This window comes from Canis lupus, chromosome 1 (assembly GCF_011100685.1).
Source record: "Canis lupus familiaris isolate Mischka breed German Shepherd chromosome 1, alternate assembly UU_Cfam_GSD_1.0, whole genome shotgun sequence".
Classification (NCBI taxonomy): domain Eukaryota; kingdom Metazoa; phylum Chordata; class Mammalia; order Carnivora; family Canidae; genus Canis; species Canis lupus.
In genome coordinates, this window is record NC_049222.1 from 75,729,357 (window position 1) to 75,757,171 (window position 27,815).

The 27,815-nt window shown below is 40.2% G+C and overlaps 1 long non-coding RNA gene across 1 annotated transcript; it reads right to left on the reverse strand.

The window, feature by feature from the left end:
* Positions 1-2,610: 2,610 nt before the first annotated feature.
* LOC119870679 lies at positions 2,611-27,729 on the reverse strand. The gene is made up of 3 exons (XR_005353155.1): positions 27,504-27,729; positions 4,155-4,532; positions 2,611-3,016 (listed from the first exon to the last, which is right to left on the reverse strand). It is a non-coding gene; the product is annotated as an uncharacterized LOC119870679 (long non-coding RNA).
* Between the last annotated feature and the right edge of the window lie 86 nt (positions 27,730-27,815).

The window sequence follows — 27,815 nt, forward strand, 5'->3', positions numbered from 1 at the left end:
GAATTCAAGCTTCCTGTATATACATTACTAATAAGGAAAGGCCCTTTATTTTTTGGGATAGCACTGAGGGAATCAAGTAAATGTTCTGGGCATCTACACTGCTGGCCTTCCCTCTACTCCTTGCTCCTGGTCTCGTGGGGCAGTCCACACAGAGGCCCACACGGAGGGAGTCTTAGGGCCTTCCCAGAACTTCTTTGATCAAGACTGCAAGGTTTCTTTGTACTTGTAAAACCCTGTGAATCCTTTGTTGATTAATTTATAATTACTTATAACTATATTCTTAATTCTAAGAATAACAGCCAACGCTTCAATACCCCTTAGCTCTGTGCTGAGCATTACTCTATGTGCTTTCCATATAAACTCACACAGTCTTTATAACGTAACAAAAGAGAGACTGGATGAGCCACTGCCCCAGTTCACACAAGTAATAAGTAATAGAACTAGGACAGGGCCCAGGTAATCTGTTCTTAACCAGTACCACCTTGTGTGCTTACCACACAGAAAATGCAAGGGTAAAATAATAAACAACCATGTTATCATCAATCAGAACTGACTACTAACATTTATTCCAACTCATGCCAAGACATTTTTCTTTTGAAGAATCAAAACAGTACACACAAATCAACTCTTGTCTAGGACCCTTGGCCACTGACCCACCCTTCTTCCTCATGCTTGCAATGATTGTCACAAACTAACTTATATTCTTCTTATCTGATTTGTAGTGGTGCTGTGGGCATTTCCATGGTCCCCTTTACTGTCTCCTGACTGCTGTATGTCTCCTGTTTCAAACACTACACTGTCACCCCCTCACTCCAAAAATCCTGCACTTATTACTGCACTTAAAATGCCATTATCCAACGAAAGACTGAGATGAAACTGAAGTACAATGATTAATAGGGCTCCATGTGGAGGAGAGGTTTTAATGCCCAGGAGGACTGTGTGCAAGAATATTCAGGGGTGAAGCAAGGAGTCCTTCTACAAGATGTTTAAAGAGTCTCTGTCCCCAACACTGCCCATCACAGACTACCCCACCTCAGGCAACAGGGACTCCATTCAGGAGCTCAGGCAAAATTCTCAATATGATCTTTAGCTCTTTATTGAGTGTTGTATGGTCTAGCTCTGGTCCAACATCTCACAGATATTATTAGATCCTCACAAAACTCTAAGAGGTCTAGGAAACCGAGGCTAGGAGATGCTGCATAAACTGCGCAAGATCCCAACCCAGAAGTGGGGGAATCAGGAGTAGAAGTAGGCAATCTCATTTCAGAGCTCTTGAGAAAAAGAAAAAAAGAAACCAAAACATAACACACGCAAAAAGAGAAGTGATAACACATACATCATACTATCCCACATCAGAGGCTCATAATAGCTGGTGGGCCCACTTAAAAGAAATGTTGGAACACTAGAATGGCGCAGTCAACCAAGCTTCAGACTCTCGATTTTGGTTCAGGTCATGATCTCATGATCTCAGGGTCATAGGATCGAGCCCCGAATCGGGTTCCATGCTGAGCATGGAGCCTGCTTCAGATTCTCTCTCTTCCTCTCCCACTGCCCCTCTCCACTTACACACTCTCTCTCTCTAATAAAAATTAATTTTTAAATAGAGGTAGACCCATTCTCAATATTGGCCTGATCTCCTTTTTCCACCCTTTCGTGCTTCCCTATGCCAGAATGTCACCTGTGTGTAGACTTCAGATCCATACCCTGTCCAGCACCACACCAACTATCCACCAAATAATTTAATGCCAACCAATCATCCTTACTCAAGGGGTCTCCAAATCACACCATTTGATTCTTATCACTTTTCTTATATTTGCTGCTAGCATTGTTATATAAAGTATACCACCTCGTCAACTGGGCTATTTGGTTACCTTGAATGTAATTCCTACCAGACAATATAAATGTTTTACTTTTCCCCTGAACTAACTTTCACAGTAAGGAATTAATCCTGGTTAAAATACCACAAATATGAGAGTTTTTTTTTCTAGAGTTTTCTTTTTTCAAATTCATTATGGACTCATGAATTTTCATATACTTGATGTGTTTCCATTCCACTATAAACATTTTCTTTTTGGTGTTAAAATCACCTTGACTTGGATGCCTTTTGATGCCCTTTTCAGATCACTTCTTTAGATACAAACTCAGTCAGGCTTAAAAGCTTCCTTGTTTCTAGCACACGTTTTAGGTATACCTGTCTGGTTCCTTACAGGCGGACAGCATTGAGAAGCCAAGATCTGAGCTCTCCAAGCTTTTGTATAGCTCCTCTCTGCTGCCCCCAGCAAGAGTCCTGTGCCTGCAGGGAGATTCAACAGTGCAGGGATAGTCAGGCCCTTGGACTAGAGGCGGGCCAGCTGGAGGATTCAGAGGTTTGAGACAACCCACTTGGGAGCTGAGGACCAAGCAAGGTGAAAGAACCAGTCCAATGGGATCCCTGGGTGGTGCAGTGGTTTGGTGCCTGCCTTTGGCCCAGGGCACGATCCTGGAGACCAGGGATCAAATCCCATGTCGGGCTCCCGGTGCATGGAGCCTGCTTCTCCCTCTGCCTGTGTCTCTGCCTCTCTCTCTCTCCCTCTCTCTCTCTCTGTGACTATCATAAATAAAGTTAAAAAAAAAATTAAAAAAAAAAAAGAACCAGTCCAAGTTCAAGTGAAAATTCTCCAATCCAAAACAGAGTCTGAAGGGTCTGGAAGACTTGTGAGCAAGGATGAGAACAAACAAGATGAGTCGAGGCCCAGGCATTTCTGCCCTGTTACTCTACCAACAGAGAACAATGGTGAACAGTAGCTCTGTATGTGCAATTCTCAGAAGAGGAAGCTGGGACTAGGATCTCTTTTTTTCTTTTACTCATTAAAATTTGCACGGACTCGGGGTACCTCTGTGACTCAGTTGATTAAGCGTCTGTCTTCAACTTGGGTCATGATTCCAGTGTCCAGGAATCAAGTCGTGCATCAGGCACCCTGCTCCGTGGGGAGTCTGCTTCTCCCTCTCCCATTCCCCTTACTTGGGCTCTTCCTCTCTGTCAAATAAACAAATGTTTAAATTTTTTTTTAATTTGCACAGAGTAAATGAATAGAAGTTACCTGGAATTTTTTTATAATTTTTGATAAGTTTTGAATCCTGCTAATGAATGCTGACAAAGCAAATGATGACTAACAAACTAAAGTTAACAGAAAAACTCAAAAATTGAGGTTGTCTTGCCTGATTTTACATAGTTTTGACCATTTGTGAAGGTTACAAGGCATATGTAGAATATAGTACTTTTCTGCTTATAAAATGTTTCTAGTACAGTAGAGTGAATAGAATAAAATACCAATATTGCCTAGTGTCCCTAAATAATGCTACAACTTCTAGGTGTGCTCCTACCTGGTTTAAGAGCCCCAACACTATCTCAAGCTTTGATAATATGTGAAATTATAGCATAGTGATGGGTACGGCTGAAAATGTAAGTGAGCTCAAGATGTCATTTAAACATTTACTTTTACATTTACATCAAATGTTAGAACAACTTACATTTGGGGTACATGCTTAAGTTCTTTTAATTCAATGTCACTGATTGGAAATTTGATGTCACTGTTGGCATTCTGTAATTATGAGCCAGATGCTTGACTGAGTAATGACAGATCTTACATCATTTTATGGATGTGTTATATGAGAGGAAATCCATATACCAAAAATCTTAACCTCCATCCATAACAGAATTTAGAGGCTTTTATTAATAAATCATCCCAACTCTGTAATCAAATAATAAAATTTGTATGGAATCTGCATTTAACCACATAGGAGAAAATATGTGGGATAATACAAAGATTCAAAGACTATATATATATATATATATTTTTTTTTTTTTTTTTTTTTTCTGGAAGTGGTGAGCATCTGGTCGTGCTGACCATGTCAGGCAGCTCTTATCTCCATCAGCTGCCTACAACTCTGTGGTTCTACTTCCTCCAAGTGGCATATGAGACCTTCGGTTCGGAGTATACTCAGTGTTATGTGACTGTTAAACCCATTTTAACAAGAGAACAGTGCAACAAGAGAGCCCTCGTCAGCCAATGTGGAAAACATTGCTCAACATCAGGTGAGGGCAGCCCGGTTGCAAGCCTTCCATTCCTCAACCTTGAAAGAACCTACCATACATACAAGTGCAAGGTACTCACCAAACTGCTTAGCAGGCATCAGGGCAATGTCCACACCATCCTGCACATCACAGGCCACTGAGTGTCTCACAACAGAGCTCTGAGGCCAGCATGGCCCCCCTCCACTACACATGGATCCAACAGGAGGACAGCCATGTGGCTGACAGCAGCTCCCACTCTTAAGAAGCATAGACTTCGCTGACCGTGTCAGGGAAAAGGGAGGCAAGGTTTTGGGATCTCCTGTTCATCCATCATCTGCATGGCTTAGCTCATGAAGACCAAGTAGTCTGCCTGAAGGAGGCCTTACATTACCTCAAGCAGAAGAGTATGATCTCATCCAACTTTGACCTCGTGCACCAGGTCCTGCAGGATGAATCTGGATCCTGCCTTCCAGAGCGACTGTGTATATAAAACATATAAATTAACCATTTCATTATCTACATACATAACAGGCAGAAACTATATTTATATATTTGCATATGTGAATATTCAAAAAACATCTCTTTTTTAACTTTTTACTCCAAGATCATCTCAAACTTACAAAAGATCTGCAAGGATAACATAAACTCCCAGAACTTAATCTGATTCACCATTTACACATTGCCTCATTTGCTTTTTTTAAGTTTTCTCTCATACTCATGTACATTTACCATTTGCTTATTTTCCTAAGACATTCAGGAATAAATTACATCATACCCCTCTATTCCTAAATATCCAATGTCTATCTAAGGTCATTCACTTATGTAACACGGTATAGTTATGAAGATGAGGAACTTTAACATGGATATATTGCTATGACCAAAGTTCAGATTTGTTCAATGTGTCCCTATATTGTCCTTTATAACAAACATTGCCCTTAGTCCAGGATCCACTGCAGGATGGTGTGTTACATTTATTCACCCTGTATCTTGAGTATCTTATTATCTAAAATGGTCTCTCTGCCTTCATTGCCTCCCATGACCTTAACGATTTGAAGGAACACAGGCCATTTTATTTTGTAACTGATTCTAATGTCCTTATTGTTAGATTTGAGTCACGCATTTGGGGCAGGAATCCCTCAGAAGTGATTTGTCCTGCTTTGTGCATCATATCGGGAGGCACATGATGTTGCTTTGTCCCATTCTTGGTGACCATTTGGTTAAGAATGCATCTTTCAGGTCTCACAATTATAAAGTTTCAACATTATAAATACTCTTCTCATCAAAATTTTCATCTATGTTTATCACCTGTTCAAGATTCTTGCCATAACAGTTATGAAGTGATATAGAAAACATATTTGGGTGTTCCCTTTTCCAGAAATTGCAATGTTTTTTTCCCAGTAACAGCCCTTCTTAGCTGACCATCCCAAATCACCCAGTCCTGTAAAGTTGAAAGGGTCTTTCACCTCATTTTCTGATCACAATTTCTATTTCCAAATTGTTCAAAATGAACCATAGCTTCTACCAAGCTACTGATCATTTTTTGTGCCCATGTCCCATGTTTATTTACATATGAAATGTGTTTAAGCTACTGATCATTTTAACCAATGTTGCAAAGAGTCTGAATTTTCATTAGTTCTTAAAGCTTTTAATAGGTTTCAGATAGAGAGCATTTTAAGTTAAAACTTCTCTATGACTGACCGTCAATTTTGCATTTTAGCATCATCATTGTACATATAATTTGTTCTAATTAGGTCTCCATTTTTCCTTTTCACTGGTGGAGGTGGAGCACGGAAGGGGCAAGTCACTGTGTTTTTCAATCGGCACTATAGAGTGTTCTTGTTTGCACAGTGATATGTTATCAAAAATGTTTGTACTCTTTTCAGATTTAAGCTTGAAAACAGCCTGGGGGCAAAGAAAACACTAGGTTTTACATTATAAAAGGTTCATATAAGAGTATCTGCAGAATGTCAGGTATGTCAGTCCAGCTACCTACGCTTATAACAAGTAGCAGAATATAGTTTGGGTTTTGTTTTTTGTTTTTTTCCAGAGTAAGAATTTTACCCAGGCTCTAAGTAGATTTGTCTTGAGTTCATGGTGCTTTTGATAGCTGGTTGTAACAGCTGGCTTCTTCCAACAATTTTATAACAAAATTTCCCCACATGATCTGCTTTCTGTTTTTCTTGCCTCTCTTGATCACCTACAGTTGGACTTTTTGCATTTGGTAACATGGTGCCAACTTACCATGGCATATCACAATTATGGGGAAGAACTGATCAAAATTCCCAAGTCTCCATTAATCAGTGAAATTAAATAAAGAACACAACCATAAAGTAAGCTCTGATGGTGTTGAAACATGGTGAGGACTTGGAACAGGGGTGTGTACAGGAGCACACAGTGAGAAGTCAGAGATCACCCTTCCCACACCGCCAATACAGTGGGCTTTGGGGAGAGACTGGATTGACAATCTAGTGGGAGTGCTAAGCCTTCCCGTGTAAGCACAACATGTCACCTGCAAAGCCATAGGTGTACCTGGCCTCAGGGAGAAAGCTTGTCCCTAAAACACATGCAAACTACTGTTTAGAGATCACTGTGCTTTTTTTTCCTAACATTTTAAGATAAATATTATCTTATCACAACAAATTTAGTATGTGCCCAGCACCAGGCCATGTATTTTTAAGTGTACTAACACATTTTGGCATCTCAATCATATAGTGTAAAATGACAACTATTATCCCAATTTTATAGATGAAGTACTGAGGCACAGAAAACACGGTACCTTGTCTATATTCACATAGTCAGTCAAGGATCAGCACACATTGTCCATAAAGAGCCAGGTAGTGAATATTTTAGACTTTCAGCCATCAGTCTGTGTTTACCCAACCCTGCTCTGTGGAGCAACAGCAGCTGTAAATAATATATTAGTGGATGGGTATGTTTGTGTTCCAACAAAATTTTATTTATGGACACTGAAATTTGAACTTAATATATTTTGCTTGTGTCATGAAATATCTATACCTTTGATTTTTTCCAACCATTTAAAAACCTAAAAACTCACATGATGAGATGAGCACTCGGTATTATACTGTATGTTGGCAAATTGAATTTAAATAAACTTTTTTAAAAAATAAATGAATAAAAGTAGAAATCACAGAAAGTAAAAAATTAAATAAAATAAGTAAACAAAAATAAATAAAATTTAAAAAGTATTCTTAGCTCTTAGGCTGTATGTATAAAAATAAGCACCTTGGGCTGCCTGGGTGGCACAGTTGGTTAAGCAATCAACTCTTGGTTTTGGCTCAGGTCTATTTCATGAGATCCAGCCCTGCATAGGGTTCTATACTCAGCAGGGGTCTGTTTGAGATTGTCCCTCTATACCTTCTCCCTACCCCACACATGCTTGCTCCTTCTCCCTCTCTCTCTTTCAATCTCTCTAAAATAAATAAATAAATCTTAAAAAAAAAAAAGTAGCTGGCTGAGTTTAGCTCTTGAGCTATAGTTTGCTGCAGGAAGTGGTAGAGACAGAATTTAAACCCAGGCAATGTGGTTTCAGTGAGTTCTTAATCATTATAGTAAATCATGATAGAAAACTCAGCAAAGTATGAAGGAGAAAATAAGAACCACCCATAACACCACAACCCAGAAATAACCATTAGTAATATTTGATATTTTCTTCCATTCTTTTATCCACCTGTATGCAGTATATCACTCATTAATTCTAGCTTTTCACTTATCATAAGCGTTTTCAGATTTCCAAAGAGGCCCACAATTGTACTTCATTTTAAAAGTACTAAGGGAAACTGCCGTTTTTGAAAGAATCCTCGAGCTAATGATTTCCTAAAAATACTTTTATTAAGTGAGCAGTTGGTCACATTCCATTTTTCTGCTGCATGTATGCATCTCTAGGAGGTAGATTTTGAAAGCAGTCCAGTCTGTGGACAGGGATGTAGTCAAAAGGCTTTGGAATCTCCTAGACATGAAGACTTCTGACCGTCCCTTGATTAGCCAAATGACCTTTGAGCAATTTATTAACTTCATTTTACCACACCTGTTTTTGCTTCTACTGACGATAACTCAAGACCACTGTATAAGCCTAGACCAAGCACAGAATATTGGCAATGGGTAGCAACTAGTCCTAAAGGCCCTCGGCCCTCCTCCAAGATTCCTAGTCCCCAGCACCACCCACAGGAAATAGATTATTTCACTCACGACTGTTGAGAAAGCATCCTTTTCTGTCCTGCGCACTGAAAGAGTTTTCCAGAGTAAAAAAAAAAAAGGCCAAAATGTATGAGGTGGGTCCAGTGGACCTGAACTGGAAGGGTTTCCTTCCCTTAAAACCACTCCTTTCACCTACTCCACCCAACAGATAATCTTAAATTTCGAATGCTAGCCTTGCCCAGGTGCCACAAACAGCAGGTGGCAGCCTGACATCAGCAGAGGCTGTGATCCCTTTCAAGCTACTGAGGAACCTCTAGACCAGATCTGAAAAGAATTCGGAGCCCAGCCAATTCCATGAGCAGCAGAGACTTTGTGGAGCTGACGGGTATGACAACCCCCAGAGCCAAGGGCTGCAGCAACACTGGCTTCCAGGTGAGCAGACAGGCGTGTTGCCTTGTGTTTAAGACCACGTCAATGGGGATAAGGCTCTTTTCTTACCACCTTGGCAGGTTTCTGAACAAAGCAGTGGGATTACTGGAATGCCATAAGATTTTCTCATGAAACTCTTTAAACCTATTGTTTAAAAAAAAATAAAAACCTATTGTTTTTTTTCCTTCTTGAACTATTCCTGTTGATAAACATGAAAAATCTCTTTTAACTGAACTTGTTTGGATCCCTAACTTTGCCCTGTCACTTGGAAACAAGAATTTCCTTTCTGGCTTTTCTTTTGGGCTCATAGGCCCTGCCTACATTTTCCAAAGAGTTAGTAAAATGGAGAGAATGGGGGTGAACCCAGATCCAGGATGTAGGGGCACACCTGAGGGTTTCTTTCTCTTACACCAGGTCCCAAAGCCCGTCTGACAGTGGCCTGGGTGCTCCCCTCTCCAGTGCAGCCAGGTTATGCAAACCAGTCTCATGTCATCAACCAAAACTCACTGAGTGATTAATGCCATTTACCTCTGGGCTGGGTGCTGCAGAGACCCGGAAGGAGCCCTGTTACAGGGAAATGCCGTGTGTCCTGACTGGCACTGAGATGGGGGTTTTTCAGAGATGTCCCAGGTTGTGGTCCCTTCCCTAAGCTGGCATGGGAGTCCACATTGATGGAGGTCAGCAACCTCTTGGGATTCAGGGTCACCAAAGAAAGCAATGCAAAGTTTTAGGCACTGGCAAAGAAAGGAACAAGGAAGGTAAAAGGGCTTTAGCACACGTCCTAAGTCTTCTACCCATAAGTTACTGTCCCTTCCCTGAGTTTCAGTTCAGCTGCCTGTACAGTAGTCACAGTGATCTTCTCTCAAAGTTAGTAGTGTAAGGGAAGAAAAGTTTTGTCCTCTTCCCTCTTAGATTTAGCACCTGAGGTCTGTGAATTAAACTGAGAAATGGCAGATTAAACAGAGAAAGGCATACAAAATTTATTAATATTTTAATGTTAGGCTCATGTAGCTTCATAGAAAAGAAATAAAAAATTCAAGGAATCTAAACAACTCAGGGGCTTATATACCATTTTAACAAAGGAAAAAGAATTGTGGAAAAGTGATTAGGCAAAAGAGAAGGAGAGAAAGAGGTTAAGAGCCAATAGATTTGGGAAGTGACTAGGACATATATGGGGAGAGCTAATGGAAGAAAAGGTTTGACATGAGGTTTATGCTATCTTACCTCTGTTACCGGTGACTAAGAGTGTTCTCCTCTCACTGGTAGAAGAGGGGACAGAGGAACAAAGGAAATTCATGTCCTGCTTTCAGACAGAGGGAGGAAGACCAAAGAGCTCTTTCTGTGTCTGCTTTTCCTTAATAGCTTTCAGCTCAAAATAACTATCATGCCAAAGTGGCATCTTTTGGGGTGGCATATCCTAATTGCCTTCATAGGGTTAAATGAGAAAAAAACATAAAGCAGAGGGTCTTCTATGGTTCAAGAGGGACCTTCTTTTATGGTAGGGACAGAATGGCATAGAATCAAAGTCAGGATGAAGCAGGACCCCCCCCCTTTTTCTGCAGTGGAAGGGGGCACATATCACCAGCGGTTGGCATCCCAGTCAGTGAGGAGGACACACATCCATCAAAGATAGCCCTGGTTTCTATCCTTCATTCTCTTCTATCAAACATAGCAGTTCCAGGTATCAAACTCAGGAGAATTCCACACACCAACACCCACAAGCTGTGACCAGGTTATTTCTTCCAACGCTTGCGGTTTGACAAGACACATGTTTACTCAGCAAAATCATTAACTTCCCCCCTTATTTAAGACCACTGCTGGAAAGGGATACCAAGGCAAGAAGGGATAAGACACTATTCTTGCCCTCCAGAAGCAAAGCAGACGGAAACTAATTCATGATTATAACAAGATGTAAAAGAAAAACAAACAAACAAAAAAAAGACAATGCCAAAAGTTGGCACAGGGTACTTTGTACATACAGATGCAGGGGAGCTGGGCTGACCAGGGAGCCTCTCAGGGCTAAAAAGAGGGGCAGGGATTTCCCAGTTGAACAGGGAGGGGTGTCAGCAGAGCACTGCAAGCAAACAGAACTTCCCGAAAGAGGGTATGTGCTCGGGATAGAGAAGATGAGGAGCAAGGGCTGGAGAGTAGGCAGTTGGCCCCAGATCACATGACCTCCATGAATGCTAAACATTGGGGAGAAATCGACCAGAATTTACACTATCCAATTGTTAAAGTACTCTCGACTAGCCCTGTACTCTCGACTAGCCCTGTCGAGGGTGGACAAAATGGAAAGAGATTTGTGTGTGGTTGTGATGCCACTTAGAAGGGTAGCATGATAATCATGGTGCAAACCAGCACAGGGCAGAAGTACCAATACTGGTTGGAGGCCCTCTCAGCGTGGAACTAGCGTTGAGTCAGGGTGAGGTAAGAGTTGCTCTGGCTGTGAATATTCCCGTTCTCTCCTCTGAAAGGTAGGATAATGATAGTATATCTTGGGGTTGAGAGAATTAAGTGAATTAATATATGTTAGGGGGAGAAAGTATTTGTTTTTAAAAACTGTGCTGTCTTAGTTTGTTCAGGCTGCTGTAAACTCCATGAACTGGGTGGCTTATAAGTAAAAATTTATTTCCCATGGTTCTGCTGCCTGAAACTGTAAGACTGTGGCACTAAAAGACCTGGTGTCTGGTGAAGACACACTTCCTCATGGACAGCCATCTACATATTGTGTCCTCAAGGGCAGAAGGTGCAAGGGGCTCTCTGGAGTCTCTTTTATAAGGGCACTGATCCCGTTCCTGAGGGCTCTGCCCTCATAGCTTAATCACCTCAAAGTCCCCACCACCTAATACTGTCACATTGGACATTAGATTTCCCTAAACAGGAATTTTTGTGGGGTTAGTGGGGACACCTTAAGACCCTAGCAAGTGCCTAGCATGCAGTGTGAACATAATAGTAGTAGCTCATGGTGCTAGGTGCGGGGGGTTAAAGAGAGTGACTAGTCAACATATCTAGCTTGACAGCTCAACCTAGAAGTGATTCCCTTTATAGAGACAGGAAGTTCAGAACTAGAGTTAGAGCAAGGAAGACCATGAGTTCATTTTGAGGCCCATTGGATGAAATTAGGGTGATTCTCCACCCCTAGATGAAGATGGGGAGGAAGCTCCAGGCATGCGTGCATCTGGAGGCTAGAAGGGGCCATCGTGCATTTGGGGGCTGTTAGCACAGTGATGAGCCAGTCAGCGGCATGAATGAGACCAGCTTATAAGAGAAACCTAGGAAGCCCCAGTGTTTATGGAGCTGGGAGGTTGGAGCAATCAGAGGATCTTCATCCTCAGGGAGAGAATGAGGAGCAGCACCAGGAGAGGGGAGAGTCTGGGGAAGCCAAGGGAAAAGAGAACTACATCAGCAGCAGCAAAGACAAATTCACTGGATTTGCCAACCAAGAAGTCACCGGTGACCGGGAGTGGGGATGGGAGGCAGGTGGTGTTATGAGTGGGAGCTTAGAAGGGGAGCAAATGAGGGAAGAGTGGACGTTCCTTCCCCTGGCAGAGAGCAGAGCGGGGAGGAGAGACAGGCTCAGGGGAAGCAAGATTAGACAGGGAGATTTTTTTATTAAAAAAATTTTTTTAAAGATTTTATTTATTTATTCACGAGAGACACACAGAGAGACAGAGGCATTGGCAGTGAGAGAAGCAGGTTCCCTGTGGGGAGTCCGATCCAGGATTCAATCCCAGGACCCCGGGATCATGCTGGTGAGCCAAAGGCAGCTGCTCAACCACTGAGCCCCCCAGGCATCCCCCAAAAAGATTTCATTGTAAAATATAACATGTAGAAAAACACACAAAATCAGATAGACAACGTATTATAAAGTGCCGTCCACATCAAGAAACAGGACATTGCCATCCCTCAGCTCAGATGCCCCAATCCCACACATCTGTCACAACTGCCCCTCTCCCTTGGGGGGACGATGATTCTAACTTTATAGGAATTACTCCCCTGCTTTGCTTTATGTCTAAACTCATAATTATGAATCCACAAGCACTGCTTTTGCCTGTTTTTAAACTTTATATAAACAAAATTACAAGAAAATTTTGCTTATTTTAAAACATTTATATGGAATTGGGCAAGATGAATCATTTTGTGTCTGACTTCTTTTGCTCATTTTAGTATTTCTGAGACTTAGCCATGGTGTTTTGTGTAACTAGAGCTCATCCCATTTCATTGATATACAGTATTCTCCATAAACATTACACAATTTATCTCTTTTACTGTTGGTGGACATTTATGTCATTAAGCTTGGAGCTTTTAGGAGCTTCTACAAACAAACGCAGCTCTAAACACTCTCAGACATGTCCCCTGATGTGTATGTAACAGACTTGTTTAGCATTATATTTAGGAGTAGAATTGCTAGGTCATTGGGAATGAGTATATATAGTGTTAATCAACCTGGTTTCCTAAGTAGTTTTTACCAATTTACACTTCCATCCACAGAGTGTGAGTTCTTTTTACTCCAGAGCCTCACTAATATTTATCTGGCTTTTTAATTCCAATGATTCTGGTAGATGTATACTAAGTAGTGTAACACTGAGGTTTCATTTTACTTTTCCTTTGTTATTGGCCACTAGATACCAACTTTATGGAATGCTTGCTCAAGTCTCTCACCTGTTTTCTCTACTGGATTTTGTCTTTTTTCTACTGATTTGAAAGAGTTCTTTTTATGTTCCAAAGACAAGCGCTTTTTCAGTTATATGGTTTCCAAATGACTTCTATACTTCTTAAGTTGTCTTTCACCCTTCAATATTTGGATGCACAAAAGTTAATTACATTGTGGTCCCAATTATTTATTAAGTGTTTCTGTTTTATATATCCTGTTTAAGACAACTTTTTCTGTCTTGCAAGATCATAAAGATGCCCTTCCATATTTTTCCAAAAACTTGTTGTTGACTTCCACATTGAGGACTCTGGTTGTCCTGAAATTAGATCTTATTTATAACATAAGGTAGGAATCAAGTTTTCATTTTTCTACACAGGCATCCAATTATTTCAGCATCACTTAAAAAACAATCTTTTCCCCACGTGACAAATACCACATTTATCAAGCGTCCATATTTACAGTATGTCTTTTTAGAATAGGGCAACTAAAAGATTTTTCCAAACTCAAAGATGGGCAAAGGATCCAGAGGAGAGACAGAGTGGAAAATTGACAGCAAGAGAGATCAGATAAAGCTCAGACTTTCTAACGGTGAAAATCGAGGCAATTTTTAAAGAATACTCTTACTAAAGGGTGTTCTTTAGATACATTGCTGAGGTTTCGTCCTGCCTATGAGTCAGCATGATTTTAGGACCTGTGGCCTTCAGAGTCACAGAGCCCATGTTCACTCTGAAGTTAGCTGGGTAGTACCCACTTACAAGAGTCTCAACACAGAATTGGATGGGAAATGTGCGTCTACTCTGCACACACACACACACACACACACACACACACACAAATTGACCTACTCCTTGAATAGCCTGGTGAGCCTGTCCAGTTTGAAGAACTTGTTAAATGGAGAGGAAAATTTGGGAGGTCATCTAAGTAGAAGAATGTTTGACACAGATAATTTGAATAGAGAAGTTCTGAGGTTGGAAGTAATTATGCAAAGTAAAGAGGAAGAGCACTGTTTCTCTCTTAACCTCTGAGGGAGGTCCACATGAATCACACCAGGTGATTAAGTAGGTTTCCACTAACTCAGGACAAGCTTGGCCAGAACTATTGAGGTGCTTTTTTCCCCTGCAAGTGAATTAAAACACAGAAAACACATGACAATAATTGCCTTTGTGAAGGAAGTTTAAAAAGCCTCTCTCTCCCTTCCTCAAATCAGATGATATCTGACTTGTTTCTAACAACCTAGATGGCTAGAACCCAAGGCACTTCCATGATGCCTCAATGGGGAAGGATTTAGGGATCTAGTTTTGTCCTTTATTCCACAGTCCCTTACTTTCCTTATCTTTTTTTACAGTCTCTTAAATTTTAAATGAAGTGAATTTTAAATGAAGACATTTTAAATGTCTCATTTCATCCAGACATTGTTGATATTGATGAGAAGCCGGCCCTGGATGCTAGCTGAACTGTCATTTGTCAAATTGGAAAAAATCAGAAGTGGGACTATTTGGAATTTTACATAGAACAGATTATTGTGAGTAGGAGCCCTGAGTCTCTATCATGCTACAGAAGTTTGGAATTTTGTCTTCACATGGCAGGTTTAGGCAGAGTACAGGATGATTTTCGCTCACAGCCAGGATCTGGATTTGGAGGCATCTAATTCTACTCCACATGTGAGCTAAAAGTATTTGACCCAGAAGCTGCTCATAGCCTTGGCATGCCTCATTGTTCTTTCTTTTTCCTGGAAAGGAAAAAAAGAGTTAAAAAAGAAAATTTAAAAGATGAGTTGTGTCTTCTTGAAGTAAATAAAGATGAAGGTTTCTTAAGAAAAAGCTATGCGTCACACAATTAAAGAGCCTCCTGTGGGTATTTAGGAGCAAAGTAGATGATGACCACTGGGAATCAGGGAAATGTACCTGAAGACTTCTCAATGTTCCTTTCAATCTCCTTGTTCTGTAAATTAAAAGCTTTGTTTGCTTTATCCTCCAAGAACCAAAAACTCTTTGACATAAAGCATGACATTTATTGATTCAACAAAAATTTATTGGCAGTGCCAGGCATTATGCAAAAAGCCATAAACAGCTACCATTTGGTTAAAATTAGTTAACAGTGGCAAATCAGCACAACATAGTTTGTAAAAAGCGCTATTCATGACATGAGAAAGTGGTCTCACTAGATTGGGAGAGATGGGGAATATTTCCCAAATGTTCCCAAAGAACACTTACAGAATTTCTTTCATTCATTCATTCAACATTATACATATATATATAAATATTTATTTATTTATCTGTGAGAGGGCACATGTGCAGGGAGGGAGAGGTAGGGGAGGGGGAGAGAGAAACTCAAACAGACTCTCTGCTGAGTGTGGATTCCGGCTCAATCTCACAACCCTGAAATCATGACCTGAGCCAAAATCAAGAGTCAGACACCTAACTGACTGAGCCATCCAGGAGCCCCTCCACAAATATATATTGAGCACCTACTCAGTGGATGCTAGGAAGAAGGAAATACCCAGTAGGACACAAATAATTCCCTAAGCTATATGTCAGAAAAACATTTTTTTTTCCATGTTACTCTTTGTCAAAAAGTCAAGGCCCTGATTGGTAAGGTATGAGATGCATGTGCAGGGAGACAGAAAAAGTGGTAGAGAGCCAGACAGGAATAGAGGCCAGTTCTAATTCAACTCAGGGGTCTTCACTGGTTTCAAAACCTTGATCCCAAAAATCTAAGATCAATGATAAGTTTAGGTTTAAAACTGTTTCTATAAATAAAAATATATATATAAAAAAAAAAAAGGGATCCCTGGGTGGCACAGCAGTTTGGCGCCTGCCTTTGGCCCAGGGCGCGATCCTGGAGACCCGGAATCGAATCCCACGTCGGGCTCCCGGTGCATGGAGCCTGCTTCTCCCTCTGCCTGTGTCTCTGCCTCTCTCTCTCTCTCTGTATGACTATCATAAATAAATAAAAATATATATATATAAAAAAAAAAACTTTCTATACTCTGAAGACTGAGGAACATTCTAGAATAAACTATCCGGCCATATTCCAAGAAGTTGTAAGCAAAGTAATGGTATAAACTCCTCCATGAAACATGGTCAGAAAACAACTCCTTAATGTGAGGCAAGGCTTTTTGCACCACGAGAACATGTCATAGTTAAAAAGCATCCATGACAGGCATCTAGTTATGGACTATCTAGTTGCCTTATTCCCTCCACCTGCTCAACTTTGGGAGCGTAGCTGTTCCCCAATGGGTCCTACTTCCCTGTCAGTGTCCCTCCCTTTGAATTATATCACTTCTTACAATTTTTCTAGCTTTTAAAGAATTTTTATTTTTCTAATTCAAATTACTGTATCTGGGTTTCTTCTCCACATGAGACCATTGGTTTAGAAACATTTGCAAGGAGGAAGTGGGTTAAAGAGGTCAAATTTGGGCAGTCAGGAAGGTTTGAAACAGAAATAACTGAAGACCAGAGTCATACAGATAGAGCAGATGAGAGCAAAGGTATGGGTACATGGTCTATTGGATCCAGCAAGGAAGGGAAAGAGAGACAAAGACACACACAAAACCAACAAGTGACATTTCCAGGAGCCAGCAAAATTAAGCTTCCTGTTGATCCACATGGCTACTTCTTCATTCCCCTGCAAAGCATGAGGTCTTGAGGTTAGAGAAGTGGGAAGAAAGAAGTAGGCAGGGAAGAATTTAAAAAGCACAGCTGAAAAAAGAGGTGGTCTGTAATGGTCCAAGAACTGACTGTACTGTATGTGATTTTGACTTTGGCTAGAGACAACAAGGAGCCCCTTCTTACGGGGAAAATGGAGAGGGGAGAAAGGGATGAGCTTTTGAGAAAAGCCACACTGGAGTGGGGTGGGGGGGGGGATAACCACAGATGCTAAGGTTAAAAGTGACATACTGAATCACAATGAGGAGGACAAAACATAGGTTCCTCATAGGGTGAAGAGTTGAGGCTTCAGAGCCAGACTGCCAGGTCTACCATTAAGGCAGGTTACCTAACTCCCATATCTATTTCCTTATCCAAAAAATATGTCCTAATACCCTACCTCTCCTGTGGGGAGATTAGTGGAAAACTCTAGCACCTAGCCAATGTTCAAGTATCAGCAACTATCAATCAAACCATTTAGTTGGGGATGCTATTTTGGTGCAGAGGCCAAACTACTCTTTGAAATCCAAGTGTGAAGTCTGTGAATCTACTGATAGGAAACTATTAAAGATGCCAAGAGGCAACTTGGAATTGTTTCAATGTCAGCCAAAAGTAAACCTCAAGTCCCTTGGGTCCCTACCAGACCTAGAGACCTTGGCTCCAGCATCTGTGTCTCTTCAAAAGGACTTTATAAAGTTCTTTGGTTTATTCTGATTGATTTCTTATTTAGTCAAATGCATCTCTTAAAAATTTTTTCTAGACTCTAAGTTCATTCCATGTGTTTCTAATTAATTTACATTCAGTCAGTGCTCTTTGGAAAGATGTGCTTGATAACCAAAGTGATTTTGGGAATCGCCAAAAAAGCAACATTTTTCCAAATGTACAAAAACTCAAATGCCAGGGATCCCTGGGTGTCTCAGTGGTTTGGCACCTGCCTTCAGCCCAGGGCGTGATCCTGGAGTCCCAGGATCGAGTCCCACATCAGGCTCCTTGCATGGAACCTGCTTCTCCCTCTGCCTGTGTATCTGCCTCTCTCTCTGTCTCTCTGTGTCTCTCATGAATAAATGAATAAAATATTTTCTAAAAAAAAATTTCAAATGCCTACGGCACGCTGATGTATTCTCTTTAATGCCTCACTATACCGTTCTGGCATGAGACAGTCTGATTCAAGGTAAGACTAATACTTAGGAAGTGACCATGATTTCCCAAAATAGCATGAGAGTAAGGCAGGCCCAAGAAACCAAAACTTCATCCTGGAGGTGATTCAGACTTAGGCATCAAATGCATTTTCATAAAAAAAGAGATCTATTATCATTTTGATCCCTTTAGACAGACTGGAGATTTGCCTACTAAAAACAAATCAGAGAAGGAAATGAGAATAAGAAGAATTTTAGTTTTAATTAATAGATTCAAAGGGATTTTATCCTTGTTTACTTTTTCCTCAACTGTGGGAAGATGTTGCTATTAAGAAGATTTCTGTTTCGATCTTAAAAATGTATTATGAACAACTATATGCCAACAAATTAGACAATCTGGAAGAAATGGATACATCCCTGGAAACCTACAAATTACCAAAACTGAAACAGGAAGAAATAGAAAACCTGTTCAGGCCAATAATCACGGAGGAAATTGAAGCAGTCATCACAAACCTCCCAAGACACAAAAGTCCAGGGCCAGATGGCTTCCCAGGGGAATTCTATCAAACGTTTATAGAAGAAACCATACCTATTCTACTAAAGCTGTTTCAAAGGATAGAAAGGGAGGGAATACTTCCAAACTCGTTTTATGAGGCCAGAAATACCTTGATCCCAAAACAAGACAAAGATCCCCCAAAAAGGAGAATTACAGACCAATATCCCTGATGAACATGGATGCAAAAATTCTCACCAAGATACTAGCTAATAGGATCCAACAGTACATTAAGAGGATTATTCACCATGCCAAGTGGGATTCATCCCTGGGATACAAGGCTGATTCAACATTTGTAAAACAATCAACCTGTTACATCACATCAATAAAAGAAAAGACAAAAACCATATGATCCTCTCAATAGATGCAGAGAAATCATTTGACAAAATACAGCATCCATTCCTGTTTAAAACTCTTCGAAGTATAGGGATAGAGGAAACATTCTTCAATATCATAAGCGGCATTTATGAAAAGTCCATAGTGAACATCATTATCAATGGGGAAAAATGAGACCCTTTCCCCTAAGATCAGGAACACGACAAGGATGTCCTCTCTCACCATTGCTATTCAACATAGTACTAGAAATCCTAGTCTCAGCAATCAGACAACAAAAAGAAATAAAAGGCATTCACATCAGCAAAGAAGTCAAACTCTCCCTCTTTGCAGATGACATGATACTGCATATAGAAAACCCAAAGACTCTACCCCAAGATTGCTAGAACTCATACAGCAAGTCAGCAACGTGGTAGGATACAAAATCAATACACAGAAATCAGTTGTATTTCTGTACACTAACAATGAGACTTAAGAAAGAGAAACTAAGGAATCAATCCCATTTATAATTGCACCCAAAACTAAAAGATACCTAGGAATAAACACAACCAAAGAGGTAAAGAATAGGAGAAGATATTTGCAAATGACATATCATATAAAAGGCTAGTATCCAAAATCTATAAAGGACTTATCAAATTCAACACCCAAGAAACAAAAATTTCAGTCATGAAATGAGCAGAAGACACGAACAGACACTTCCCCAAAGAAGACCTACACATGGCCAACAAGCACATGAGAAAATGCTCCACATCACTTGCCATCCGGAAATACAAATCAAAACCACAGTGAGATACAACCTCTTACCAATGAGAATGGCAAAAATTAACAAGAGAGGAAACAACAAATGTTGGAGAGGATGTGCAGAAGGGGGAACTCTCTTACACTGTTGGTGGGAATACAAACTGGTACAGCCACTCTGGAAAACAGTGTGGAGGTTCCTCAAGAAGTTAAAAAATAGAGCTACCCTACGACCCAGGAATTGCACTATTGGGCATTTACCCCAAAGATACAGATGTAGTGAAATGCCAGGATACCTGCACCTCAATGTTCATAGCAGCAATGTCCACAATAGCCAAACTGTGGAAGGAGCCACAATATCCTTTGACAGATGAATGGATAAAGAAGATGTGGTTTATATATACAATGGAATATTACTCAGTCATCAGAAAGGATGAATACCTACCATTTACATAGACGTGAGTGGAACTGGAGGGTACTATGCTGAGTGAAATAAGTCAATCGGAGAAACAATTATCATACAGTTTCACTCATATGTGGAAATTAAGAAATAGTGAAAGGGACCATAAGAGAAAGAAGGGAAACTAAGTGGGAAAAATTAGAGAGGGAGACAAACCATGAGAGATTCCTAACTCTGGGAAACAAGCAAAGCATTGCAGAAGGGGAGGAGGGGTAGGCGATGAGGTAACTGGGTGATGGGCACTAAAGAGGGCACTTGATGGGATGAGCACCAGGTGTCATACTACATGTTGGCAAATTGAACTTAAATAAGATATATTTTTTTAAAAGTATATTTCTGTTTCCCCATGACTAAAGGGATTGCATCTTTGGAATTTCAGACATGGCTAAGTTAATTCTAATTAATCTGTAAAAGCATTACAAAGTGTAGGAGTTGAACTTTTTAAGTCTTTATCATGACTATAGTAAAATAATTAATTGTGTAACTTACGGTTGACAGGTTCTCTTCTAAACTCCCTGAGAGCAGGGATAATATATGCAGTTAAAGCGACCAGCATTACCTAGCCCATAGTAGCTTGACCAAAAAATATTTGTTAGAGGACTGAATGAGAATGCCTAAGACCCAAGAAACTGTATGTCACATTAACGGTTGAGAAGAAAGGCTGATATGGAACTGGAAAGGGAGAAGTCTGGGTGGTAGGAGGAAATTAGCAACATGTGATATCATAGAAGCCAGGGACAAGAGTTGTTTTAAGGGTGAAGTGGCCCATTGTGTATAATGAAAACTGGATGGAAGGACATCATCAATGGCTCCACCCTCATGACTTAAGCACCTCCCGAAGGCCCCATCTCCTAATACCATCGTCTTTGGGGGTTAGAATTTCAAGATGATGAATTATAGGGGCACACATACATTGACCATAGCAACCCATGAGTTCAGACAAAAGACTGATTTTTAACAGGAGGAAAAATGATGCTTATCCATTAATGCTTGGTTTCATGGCAATAAAAAAATGATAAATATGCAAATATCAGAGAAGCAAAGGAAGGAAGTATTGAGTATGGTTGTGGGGAGAAGGGAGTGCAGAGTCCTGTGTCTGGCCCAGGAAGTAAGGAGTCCAGGTATTGTCATATTATTGCTCTAAGGATAGCTTGTCCAGCTGAAATCAGACATTATCAAATACAAATTATCAATATAAATATCAAAAGCTAAAAATAAGAGTGAAAGGCAAACCAGCAGGAGAAGGTCAGTGATATCTTGGAGTGCAAAATTCTACATTTATGTGACTTTTAGTTAGCTCCAGGCTCAGGAAACTCTGGACGTGAAAAAAAATTAAAAATATGCATAAGTGCATTTGCAGACATTTAACTCCACTCTTCTGGTGATGACTTGGTTAGGATGGAGGAGAACACCCCACCACTACCAAGGCATGTTTCCCTGTTTGTATTAGTAAGCTATCTGTAGAGGTGATATTCAAGGCTATGTGAATATCCAGTTGCCCAACACATTTCACCCAATGGTGTTAGCTTCCCTTCCTTGAATCAGTTATCACCTAGGGAGCTGCAAAATGAGGGTTTTCATTGCTTCATTGTTCCTACCCTGACATTCTTCTGAAAAGAATACACCTCCCATTTTTTTTTTAAGAATACACTTACCTTTTTGATCATCTTTCTCTCTCTGGACTAACATTCTCTTTCTTTTATTACATATTTTATAATCAATTCCCAACATTTTTTTATTTCTTGCAACATTTTATGATGAGGATTTTTAAACATAAAAGGAAATTGAAAGACTTGCATAGCAAACACCTCTATATCCACCATCTGTGCTTCATAATTAATGTTTTACCATACTCAAGTTTCTCACATATTTGTTCATCTACACTCCCCTCTACACACCCATCAGTCCGGCTCATTGTTTGATACAAATAAGTTGCAGGCATTATTCATGCTTTTGGCTTTTTAGTGCTCAACTTGTCCCAAACTTGGCCAGTGATCTCAGAATGCTTTTTGACAAGGACTGAATTTACTTATTAGATGCAACTATCCTAAACAATATATGAAGTAGACATTTATGGTATATAAAATTGAGGCCGTGTTTTAGCAAATTGATCCTTTTTTTTTAAAGATTTTATTTATGTATTCATGAGAGACACAGAGACAAAGAGAGAGAGGCAGAGACACAAGCAGGCTCCATGGAGGGAGCTTGACGTGGGACTCAATCCCGGGTCTCCAGGATCAGGCGCTGAGCTGAAGGCGGCGCTAAGCCAGGGAGCCACCCAGGCTGCCCCATATTAATGCTTTTAACCACAGCCAGAATCAGAAGTGGGGCCACACCTTGGCCTTCAAGGCACCTCTATTTAGTGTTAGTGGACTGGCGTCACCAAGTGAACATTTCAAGCAGCAGCCATTAGTGTCTGGCCTGCATTGAGCATGTTTGGTCTGGTCCCACAATAACATTGGAGGCTAATCTGCATCTCGTCTTCTAAACATAAGCCAAGATTCTAATGAATTCTGATGCAAAAAATGACCAGTTTTAGAAAATCATATGACATCCACCTCGATTAAGCAGGAAGCTTAAGCTTCACTCATTAAATGCTTATTTCAAGAATCTCTATGAACACGATACCAAAGCCTTTATTCCTGGGCATTATTTGTTATCCTCCACTAGTAGACTTGCTGGATGATAAGATGGACAGACCCGGAAGTAAAACCCAAATATCCAAGTGCAAATAAGAAGGAAAGGTATGTAATCTCCCAGATGTATGATGGTCACTCCTAACTATGAGATCCACCAGGTGGACCTGAGAGGGAGAGAGAAAGTCCCATCCCACAGACGAAAAGGAAGTAGAACTGCTTGTTTGAAATGGAGGTGAAAGATGCAAAATAACCCTCCCTACACTAAGTTAATATATACAAGTAGAGAAAACACTTGGTATCTGTTCCAAATACCTCCAAATAAAATTTACATATATGGCACTGAAATTAAGATAGTTAATAGAACTTGACACTGGACTTTGTTGGGGTTTTTTTCTTGTTCTTTAGAGTGTTAATAAAGATGCATATGCACTATCACAAATTAATTTTAATATTTTAATAACAAAATTTCAATATAACTAGTTCCCTTTTAGTATTATGTATTTAATTTTATGTATTTTGTCCAAGAGGACAAAACTCAAAGATCAAAACACAGTTTGTAACTAAATGCATATGACTTTCACAAAATCATAAAATGAAAGACATGAAGGAATATGAGTGTATGGCTGTGTTTGTTATTCTATCCACCTCAGTCAAATCCATTGATCTGCCAGATGGGTTTATTTGTTCTGAGCTCCACCCATATTTTATGTCCTACTTTCTAAATATCTTTTCACTGCATGTTTTGCATATTTTTTATTTTTGTTTGGTTTCTTCTGAAGGCATCTATTTTGTTTTAGTGGTTCCTTTTACAAGCTTAAGATTATAAGACATCACAAAAATAACATATTTTGTAACTACTATTATTTTCATTCCTCCTCTTCCACCACTTGATCTTAGCTGAATATATATTTTAGCATTTACCTTTCTATCTTAAACACTGCAGCTTATAATCTCATTCAGCTTCTAGAAATCAAAAGATAAAGTCATCATACTCCCCTTCCTCTAATTTTTCTCATTGGGCATAGAACCCTGCCTTTCCTTACACTCCTATACTTGGGGGTTCCATTTGCCCCTGGCTCAAAAAGGTCACAAAAGGAGAATGTTATCTGTGTTTTGTGGTCCTGCCTTCTTGCACCCAACTCAAAACTGCCTTCAGAGCATTCAGAGGTGACAAAGATTTGTGCCAGAGAAGTGGGACCATGAACCACAGGCTGACCAGGTGGTTTCCTTTCACCCTACTGCTGCTCCTTCATTCAATCCATTACCCCACACAGGCCAGCAACAAAAACAGGAACCGCTCAGGGTGGAACAGTCCGGCTAGTGTCCACAAACTGCATTAAAGATTCCCTAAACCTGAGACCTGAGGGAGAAAGCCACGTGCAATATGCAAAGAGCAAAGGCTTCTGGGATACCGCCTTTGAAAACACAATCCTTCTAAGGCAAAGCCCGTACAAATGAGAGGAAATGTGATAGAGAAAATGGCCTTAAAATGTTTGATATTTGTAGTTTTTAAATGTACGAAATAAATAAATAAGGGGGAGCTACATTCCCAAACAATGCAAACTCACCAAACAGATATTGACATTTCCATGCCAAATTTCAATAGAGTACAAAGTGACTATAAATGCCCAAAAGCAAGTGAGTAAGTAGCAAACTCAACCATAAAATTAATCTAAAAGTCAAATCACAAAAGTCAATTAATATATGTGGCACTAGGTAAGTAATGAATGCTATATTTCTATATAGTGGCAAATACAGCCTCAAGAAATTAAATCTCGATGTGAACCCAGAAATGATGATGGAACACAGCCTTTTATCATAATGCAGCACCAATTAATATAGATAATTTGTCAATATTCCTGAAACTAGCCATCCTAAGATTTAAATGAGCCACTTCCTTTTATCTACTCAAGTTGCATTTTGGAATTTTAAGTCACTGTTTGAAGCAGTTGCTCCAATCTAGTCCCAATCCATGTCCATGGAAATGGATACAGAAATATTAAATGGATCACTTGAAGCTTAAAAAAGAAAGAAGTGTATTTCTGACATCTTAATTTAGGCACCTAATGCTTAGAATATTGGAACATATAGTAATCTTCTTGGAGGAGTAGAGAAAGCAGTCCTATACCATTTTGTCTCTACTCAGAGGTAGAGACACTATTTCAGCTGCACTATAATAAGCTTAACTGTCCCCTGGACTATCTTTCCATTGCAAAACAGTTACCAAGCACTACTGTGCCTGCCATTGTGTTATGCATGTGGTATTCAGAAGAGAAGAGGGGACAGAGAATCTGGCTTCTCAGCTTAGAGTCTAGGGGTATAATCTAGATTTATACAGATTTACACAGTTCCAAGTTTTTGAAGTGACATCATATTCCCATTTTTTCCACAAGCCTTGAGACTTGGGCATCCATAGCAACTTTTAAGGCATCACTTCTCAGAATGTACCTCACTGACTGCTTCTAGAAATATTGCTTTATTTTTTTAGTATTTTTAATTTATTTTAGAGATAGAGCGCACGTACAAGCAGGGGAGGAGGCAAGTAGGCTCCCCAAGGAGCAGGGAGCATGATGCGGGGCTCTATCCCAGGACCCTGAGACCATAATCTGAGCCAAAGGTAGATGCTTAACCGACTGAGCCACCCAGGCACCCCTAGGTAGATTGCTTGAAAGATGTTCAGAATGTGGAGATAGGTAGGTAGAAGGACAGATAGATGCATACATACATACATACATACATACATACATAGACAGGCAGACAGACACACATACACACATAATACAATAAACAACTCTGATCACCAATCTAAATCTCTTCTGGTGCTATAAAGCCTTCCAGCCAAGGTATATTAGCAAACACTAAAACAAACTTGCTGTGAAGTGTCAAGCTCTAGAATCAGGTAAATATCTCCATAGCGGCTCCTCAGAGTCCTTTTTGATATCATATTTGCCTGATAGGCCATTCCCATCTGTCATTAAACATCATCTATGTCCCATCAAGGCCAAGATGCAAGTCTCTCCAGGGGTGAAGGTGTCCATTCTTGCTCCAGGCTCACGGCCATCAATGCCTCCTTGTCAAGGTCAGTTATGCAGTCAGAGCACACCAGGCCAGAGCAGCTTCCATAAAGAAGCTCGAAGAAAGTCTCCTCTAGCACAATGATGTTCAGCTTGCAGCAGAGAAACCACAACCACAAAAACTGAGAAATGGATGCCACACAGTGCATCCAGGGCCATCATGGGAGGGAGAGACCAATATGTGGAGCAGACACAGTTGCAAGAGAAAGCGCCAGACTAATCATGGACACAAGACGTGTTCAGAAAAGCAGGAGTGCCCACTTAGGCAAATAAAAGAGAACATCTACTTAAAACTAGTCTGTGAGGGGGAGGCCCACTATTTTGTTTGAGAAAAAAACACCAAAGCCTAGGTATAGTTAGAAAATGGCCACAAGAAATTTCAAGAATCCTTCACAATGATACACAATGATACAGTAGTTTCTGGTGTACATATAGTGATTCTGCAAGGTTCTATATTGTGCTATGCTCACGGATGTAGCTACCACCTGCCCCCATAAAATGCTATTATCATACCATCGACTTATGCTGTATCTTTTATGCCTGTGACTTCTTCACTCCATGACTAGAGCCTGTATCTCCCACTACTCTTCACAATTTTGCCCATCTCGCCACCCTGCTCCCCTCTGGCAACTGGCAGTTTGTTTGCTCTATTTATGGGTCTGATTTGCTTCTAATTTGTTTAATTATTTGTGGGGTTTTTTGATTCCACACATAAGTGAAATCATACTGTATTTGTCTTTCTCTATCTGATTTATTTCACTCCACATAACACCCTCTAGGTCATTCCACATTCGAAATGGCACGATCTCATCCTTTTTATGGCTGTGTAATATTCCATTTGCTATACAGATAGACCCCATCTTCCTTATCTATCCATCTATCGATGAACACTTAGGCTGCTTCCATGTCTAGCTATTATACATAATGCTGCAATAAACATAGGGGTGCATATATCTTTTTGAGTTAGTGTTTTTGTTTTCTTCAGATAAATATCCAGAAGTCAAATTAATGGATCTTATGGTAGTAGTTTGCTTCTTAATTTTTTGAGGAACTTCTATACTGTCTTCCAGAGTGGCTACACCAACTTACATAACCGTCAACGATGCATAAGGATTCCTTTTTCTCCACTTCCTTGCCAACACTTGTTATTCCTTGTCTTTTTTATTCTAGCCACTCTGACTGGTCTTTTAATATCCTGAGGTCATATCAGATATTCTTGATGGAAGCAGAATTTAATCTGTAGGTGTACCACTACCTTTTAGACACTCCTGAGGCCAAAGTGTCCTGGCCCAATGTTCAAACTCTATAGGCACAATACAGTTTGGGTTGGACAGTCTGAGTTCACATCCCATCTCGGCTACTGTGGTTATATAACCTAAGTCACGTAAATGGCTTATCTTGGCCTTAGTCTCTTCATCTATAAAAATGGAGATCACAGGACTTTAAAGAGATTAACCCTGTGCCTTGTGCTGACTACATATTATATCAACCCAGGTACAAATAAAAACAAAAACAAAAAGTAGCAAGAGAGAAGCTTATTTCCTTCAGCTAAAAGTCAGGAAGGAGGTAGTACAGGACTGGAGTGGAAGCACTACTCAAGGTTATCAAGGACCCAAGTACCCGCAACTCACCACGCTGACATCCTCATGGTGGGGCTCTTGTGTTCATGGCCCAACTGGAACCATCCCACAAGGTAGCAGGATGTAGGGCAAAATGAAACGGACAACGGGCATCTGTCGTCATCTCTGAAGGAACATTCTGAGCTGCCCCACTCAGGGTACCACATGTATTTATATTTCAACTGGCCAGAATCTAGTTATAAGTGGAAATGTAGCCTGTCTTCTGGGTGGCTTCATGTTCGACTATAATTCTATTAAAGGGAAAGAGCACAAATAGATGGCGTTGAGGGGATGATTTCCAGAATGTTTTAGAAGTTGAAACTG